The sequence below is a fragment of the Cavia porcellus genome, unplaced genomic scaffold (genome assembly GCF_034190915.1).
Source record: "Cavia porcellus strain 051 isolate PalLab524CR breed Dunkin Hartley unplaced genomic scaffold, mCavPor4.1 scaffold_23, whole genome shotgun sequence".
NCBI lineage: Eukaryota > Metazoa > Chordata > Mammalia > Rodentia > Caviidae > Cavia > Cavia porcellus.
In genome coordinates, this window is record NW_026947506.1 from 7074537 (window position 1) to 7081938 (window position 7402).

Here is a 7402-nt window from a genome sequence, read left to right on the forward strand (position 1 = left end):
ATCCAAATTAAAATGATTTCTGTCATGCCATATATTCATTATAGTAACTATTATTACATTTTTAAATTTTAAATAATCAGTACAAATTTTTATTTTACTGTGATTTTATTTCTCTGATTCAATATACATTTTCATCTTCCTCTTTTGTAAGGCACCAGTAAATGTATTTCATCCACTTTTAATAGTATTTGGCTGCCCTCTACTTATTAATATGCAGTCATTTACACTTTCTGACCACTAGCCGTTTGTCACTGCAGACTTCAGTAACACACTCCAAGAGGAGCTGAACCTCAGTTCTAAACTGAAAGTGCAAAGGAAGATACTGAGAAAAAACCAGCTTCTGTCCTCTTCCCCTGGGAACTGGCCTTGATCCAGTGTATTCTCTGTTGAGAATAACTTCACGCAAAGCCAATGTGAGTGGCCACCTGAAAACCGTACTGAACAATTCCGTAATCAAACCACCATCATTTTCAGGCAAAAAGACATGAGCAGGCCTGCCCGCAGGTAACCAGGTGCCATGTAAAAAGGAGAGAAGACATCGTTTACCCCTTTTCCTTTTGTTTTTTTAACCGTTAGCTATATATAAAATCCAAACAAGCTCATGGTTTCAAATGCTAGCCCAGAAGAATGTAACCTCTTCTGAGCATGCTAATAATACAGACCAGACTGCGTGACAGACTGGAAAACACCTGCAGGTCTCAAGACAAGCTAAACAGAAGCACTGCACCTGGGAAATACACAGGGGCCTCCTTGCCTCTAACGCGGGTCAAAACAGCCCGTTTGCCTTTCAAAGAACAGTAACCTCCGAGGAAGGAATCTCCACTCACATATGTAACATGGGGCTTAATGCGGCACAACTGCCATCTTAACTCCTGTGTGCCTTCATCTCTGTCACTGTGAAAAGCTACCACACTGCAGTAGACTCTGCCTATACTCTGTAGAACTATTTACGTGGCTTGTTTGAATTCTCCTATGGAGAACACAAAACACAGGACAGTCGCCAGCTCCTCGTGTTAGCTCCCCAGTGACGGCGATCCCGTCTGACCACTCGCAGAACCAAGCAGAACAGTCCCTTGAGTACTGTCTCACCTCCTGCTGCTTGTAGGCTCCCTGGACGCTGTATCTGGGCACTAATCAGAGAGCAGAGGTGTCCTGCTGTTGTGACAGCAGCAACAATCTAAATAAAACCGTCTTATTTCCAACTCAGTCTACGGAGTATATTCTGAAAGACTCAGCTTCACAGATGTTTGGCATGGCACCTAATGCCCAACAACAAGATTCTCACTAAATGGTGCAGTCAGACAAAGAAGTATTATCTAGATTTTCAGGGTTACAGTGTGGCTATATATCTGTTTAAAAGGCATTCTTATATAGGAGTGTGTTCCTTTTTAAAGTACACTTATATTCAAAATTCCACTTCTGCCAAAAATGGAGAAAACTAGAATGAGCACTGCTCATACCCTAAAAATACACACAAGCTGGAAGTATCCCTTAAAACAATTTTGTTACAATATGAAAGCTGAGGTTAAAGAGCAACCAGTCTAAACCCAGAAGCAAGGCAGACCAGGAAGCCAAGGAGGTGAACCTGGTCAGTGACGCTGGCTCCGGGGAGGGAGGCCAAGCCCTGCGCGCGACGCTGGCTCCGGGGAGGGAGGCCAAGCCCTGCGCGCGGGACGAGGATTCGGACTCCTGTGCTGACGCGGCAGAGCCATCGGCACCCATTCACCCCGCAGGCCCCACAGTGCTCAGAGCAGGACCCGGGGCAGACTAGGGGTGCCAGGAATCCTCTTGGCGGGAAGCTGCTCCAGCTGGGGGACTGCTTAATGCCCTACTCGGGCCCTTCTGCCCCACAGAACAGAAATCTGAAACTGTAAGAAGGTCTGTGGCAAAGTCTCCCGGACAGAAGCACGTGAACCAAAACAAACAAACAGCCCTAAAGATGAGCAAAAAACCAGTTCCGCTCCCAGGTCTCTTTGTGGCTACAATGGCCAAGCCTACCAGGAAGCGAACAGCACGAAACCCTCTTGGATGGCAGGCCCGATCGCTGAAGGCGATGCTGAGATACCTGCCGGAGGCGCAGGCTCTTTGATGACGAAGGCCTCCATGGAGGGCCGAAACCCAGGACCTGCAGGGACCACAGGAAAAAGCTGGCCTCCCCTCCGGCTGGCCGGTGTGCTCCGAGGCCAGTGGCAGGGCAAGGAAGGGACGCAGGCAGGATTCGGGCTGAGGAAGGACAGGGTGATTAAGAAAACTGTCAGGCACACCCAGAATCACCCTGAACACAAGTGAAGCCCTGTGAAATCCCAAGCCAGTGTTTCACGGTAGGTTATGGAGGAAACACTGAACCGAAGCCTATCTTGTATCCTAAACATGCTAAGTCAAGAACCTGCATGCATGGCAGAGCAGAAAAATAGGTAAGGTAATTCTTCACCTGAATTTTGTTTAGCTCAGGCTCTGCCTTTGTATACCACTACCAACACTCAATTAAAAATTAAGAAGTACCCAAAGCAGCAACAACAAAAAGCACTATCAAAATGAACTGATCACCAGCTGTGGTATGCACACCTGTCATCTCAGCTCCTTGGGAGGCTGAGACACGAGGACTGCTTTAGCACAAGATTCCAGGCCGGCTTTCTCTCAAAATAAAACAACATAAAACAGCACAAAAAGAAAATCAATAGAAAACATCAGCAGATTAGCCTTGGTTACAATTATCAGAGACCACGTTATGAAATAACCATCATTAATATGTTTGAGTAAAATGCATGAACAGCTGGGGACTGTAAGGACAGAATCTGTAGGATGCTGCCAATTGAAAATACTACGAACAAGAAACTGAAACAGGGATAGCAATATTTTCAATGGATTCATTAGTAAGTAACACAGCCGAGAAAAGAAACAACTTGAAGACCGGCTGACTGAAATTACCTTCACTGGAGCACAAAGAAAGAAGAGCAGGTGATCAAAGAGCAAAAAGAAACAATTTTACCAATATAACTTCTTTGGAACATGTTTTCGAGTTACATGTTTACGATCCAGTAATCCCACTCTTAGATAACAAGAGAGGAAATTATGTTTACACAAAACTGCTTGTGAATATCTGCAGTATTTCTACCCATAATTTTCAAAGAATGGAAACAAGCCAATATCCTTCAAGTGGTGAATGGATAAACAAACTGGTGTGGCCACACCACAGAACACAGTCAACAGAAGAAATCAAACACTGATAAATGCCATGACACAGGCTAGGATGAGAAGCACTATGTTAAATGAAAGGTCGACTCAAAAGGCTACATACTTGATTCCAGTTACACTGACACTTTAACAAAGACCAAGCAGAATAAAAGCAAATTACTCGCTGTTAAATTACTCGCTGTTACTGCGCATCAGACACTGGTGCTGGGGTGGAGGGCTGATCACAAAAGAACACAATAGAAATCCCGAGGGGCCGAGAGAACTGCCCTACTGATTCTAGGGGGAGACCTTTGCCAAACCTCACTGAGCTTTATGTCACAGGGTGGTGAACTTTACTGTGAGTCAATTACATTTTAATTTAAAAATTTTCTTTCTTATAAAATTTTTATGAGATTTACATTTTAATAACTGTATATAATATGATACTGTCTTAAATAGACTTGCTATTTTCCAAATTTTAAAAAAGGTCATTACAGAAGATAATTTCAGGAAGCCAGGGATATACCTCAGTGGCACAGCACCTGCCTGGCAAGCTTAAGGTCCTGAGTTCATTTCCTGCTACCCACCAAAAAAACAAGATAGTTTGGCACTTGGGAGGCAGACATGAGTGACCTCTAAGATGCTCTCCAATTTCAAGTTTTTTGAGATGTGTATCTTGTGCTCCAAACTTACATCTAAACATTTTGGTTAGATATGTGTATACGTATCTATCTGTACATGCTATATTGATACCAAAATATACAGTAGCTAAAATTATATTTTAGTACAGTCATTTGTCACACAATGACATTTTAGTCAGTGACAGTTTAATAATTTAATAATTGGTTCCATAAAATTACAGCACTTCCTGATGCCACAGTTGTCTTGCTTTGTGTAAATATACTCTATGATGCACGCTAAGGTACAGTTTTCAGAACGTGCCCCAACATTAAGCAATATAGATGCTACTTATTTAACAACTGAGGTCTGTTAACTGCAACTAGGTCATTAAACAAGCTGGTTGTTAAACGAGAAATTGTGCATACAGCTGTACTATGTCACAATATTCAGAACAAAGAAATGGTCAAAGAAAAGCCCTAACTTGATGACTGTGCTGTTATTTGCATAACCCTTCCCTGCAGTACCGTAATGTGTAACAGCACATGAAACTGCAGTAGGTTACGATCAGCAAAAGTTTCAATACCGTACTACAGAAGCCACCCGCAGGCCGCCCTGCTTCTCACAGCCTGACAGTACAGGTTGGGTCCTAAGTTCATGTGGCTGGTCGTAAGCCAGAACAGTCATTAACCAGGTAGGTTGTTAAACAAGCAGTATCTGTTCAAGGCTACATACAAGTATAAACATATATACATACAAAATCCTGGAATACTCTGCAGTATTATTGCATAGAAGTGTATTGTTTCTATTCTACAAACATTTGATTATAATGCTGAGAGGTTATTACTTTTACTCACAAGGTATACACTGTGCAACAAATCAAAGAAATTAGGAACTGGGTTATATTTTCAAGCCTGTATTTTCAATCCCTTGTTTAAGAAAATACAAAAGCAGCATTTTATTAACCTGGCATGTTTACTAGTATAGCAGAAGAGCAGACATTCACCCTTACGAATGTGGGGTGTAAATGTCACTCCTCTGCAGGAGCTGAGCCCAAGTCACTACCCTCTGTAGTCCTTATCCTAAACTTCAGCCTTACACTAGAAAGTAGCCCGCAGTAGAAAGTGCAAGATAGAATTGACTCTTTTAAGACATAAACCCAGTGCTTGCTTCAGCAGACATATACTAGAACATAAATCCATTTTTTATTTTTAGAAGAAATCCTAGCGAACAATCCTTTCTCATTTCTCACCACTTCTGCTAGCTCTCTCCTGCACGTATCAGAAGTCACTGACACAGCGCCCGCTCTGGACCTCAGCCGGAGTGCACCGTCTGCCAGGAAGCCCGGCTGGATGCCGGCGAGGGCTGCAGGCTCTGCACTCTCACCGCTCCACACGTCACCTCTGCAGGAGCTAGTGGTGCTCGCACTAAAAAAGAAATGTGCGCATGGTTTAAAGAACATGTGCATACAGAAAGACTCTAATTCTCTCCACTCAACACTCTTCGACCCATCCAGCTCGCCACCCACTCGCACTGTCTTTGCCTGGAACACGCACATTCTGAGATCAATCCAAAATCAGTGTCCGAGCAGAACTCCACCTCCTCGCTTTTACCTGAATGCTAAGTAGTCACCCAGACAGTTACCGAGACAGAATCACCTCGTGAAACACAAACGCACCAACCTCCTTCTCTACTCACAACTTCCTTCCTGTTCAGAATTAATACTTCTATGTTTCAAACTCACGCCTTCTGTCTTCTGAGAAATTTTTCTACACCTTATCTTTCCTTGTTATCTATAGATTTTTTTTTTTGTAACACAGAAAAGCGTGTTCTCAGCTTCTTCCCCTTTTCTGTTTTTGGAGACAGTCTTGCTGTGCAATTTAGGCTGGCCGTGACTCATGGCAATGCTCCTACCTCAGCCTCCCGAGTGACGGGATTGCAGGTGCGTATCTCCACACCTGGCAGTTCTCTCCTAGCTTAACATAAGGACCTCTAAACTGCCACCTCTGCCTGGCTGAAACTGCTAACAGACTGTTTAAACGCGGGCCCGTCTTCACTGTTTCCTGCTCTGCCTCTTCCTCTCAGGACCCAGCCCTGCCTGCTTGGCTCTAGCACTTTCGTTGGCAGCCTCACTTAAGCAAAGGCCTCCTCCTAACGTGACTTCTGGACCCAATCTTCAGGCCTGCAGAACGTCCTTCTTATGACACAAAAGTAATTACACCTGCTCCCAGCTTCAGGATACCATGTTGGCAAGCCAGCCGTGGCCTGCTGAGTTCCCATGTGCACTTTGTGCTTCAACTTCACTACATGCCTTTCTGTTTGCTTTTGTGGGTAATTTTAGGTTTCTTAATTCTTTCCATTTTCTAGCACTCTAAGCCATCCAAGAGTCTTCCAGAAATACAGACAAATAAAACAGTAACAACCTACCTCTGCTTCCTTTTCATGTTAATACATGGAATAAAATGCATGTGAGTTTTGTCTACACTGAGCTCTTGGCACTCCGGCCCATGCAGTCTTTCTGGCTGCTTCTTAGCTTGCCCAGCCTCCTGGCATCGCAGCTGGCATCTACCCTACCCCTCTTGACACTGGTCCTTACCTTTGTTCACACCTCCCTCAGCCTGCAATGATCTCCCTTTTCACCAGTTAGGTGTGTATTTTACCTAACTTATAAACCAAACCAAAATATCTTTTCTTCAAAGAAACTTGTGAGAAATTTCACCCATAACTCTGTACCGCAACTTTGGCCTTTGAACCTATGTGAGTGTTTATTACCACTGTACTTGAATGTGTCTTTTATATGTGATTCCCTAATCAAATGTAATTCAAAGAACAATAAGGATGTGGTGTTTCTTGTACTGTGCTTAATGTGTGACAGAATCTCAAAATATCCTGGAATTACTAATATTTATTTAGTGCACTTCTGAAAATTGTACACATAAATTTTATACATATACAGATACTAACACATAAGCAATATGCACATTACTAAGCAGTGTTATTTCAGTGACTGTAGCTACTATTGCTGATACTCTCTAGGGAAACATAGCTTATATAACCATCCCTTGGGAGATCGAGAACAGATGGCAGAAGGTAACAGCAGCTAGGGAGGCTCTCTGAGACAGCCAGCTGAGATTCCAGGAATGGGGCAGCGTGGGGAGTCCTACGCAGAGGGAAATACACCCTGCCGACCCAGGAACAAACTAAGCTGGGAGAAACCAATTGGAAATGCAGTTCAGGTACTATTACTGAACAGCTAAAGTCTACGTGCCGCCCATAGAACTCGTGGATTGAACTTGCTGCTGCTGCCATGCCTGAACTGGCGCAGCCGGGACAGCCTGCTAGTTTCAACTCACTGGAGACGTAAACGGTCTGAGAACGGGAATTGGTGAACCGAACTGAGAGCAGAGCAACCACCAATCCAACTCTGCAGAGAATACTGCAGGACATTCTAAAGAGAGAGTAAAGTACCAGGATTCCAGAAACAGTAGCAGAGAGGCCACAATGAATGGAGCAGAAAGCAAAATGAAGAAGACAAACAGACAACTAATGATAGAAAAAGAGCTCAACAGAAATGAGGCAGAGGGGGCTGGGGATTTAGCTCAGTGGCATA

General features: G+C 43.8%; 1 long non-coding RNA gene across 1 annotated transcript in view; it reads right to left on the reverse strand.

Moving 5' to 3' along the window:
* Positions 1-5897, reverse strand: part of LOC106026822 (uncharacterized) — a 30900-nt gene extending 25003 nt beyond the window's left edge. The window contains exons 1-2 of the long non-coding RNA XR_001200393.3: positions 5707-5897; positions 5045-5219 (exon numbers count right to left, since the gene is read on the reverse strand). This is a non-coding gene — a long non-coding RNA (uncharacterized LOC106026822). The remainder of the gene's footprint in view (positions 1-5044; positions 5220-5706) is intronic.
* Between the last annotated feature and the right edge of the window lie 1505 nt (positions 5898-7402).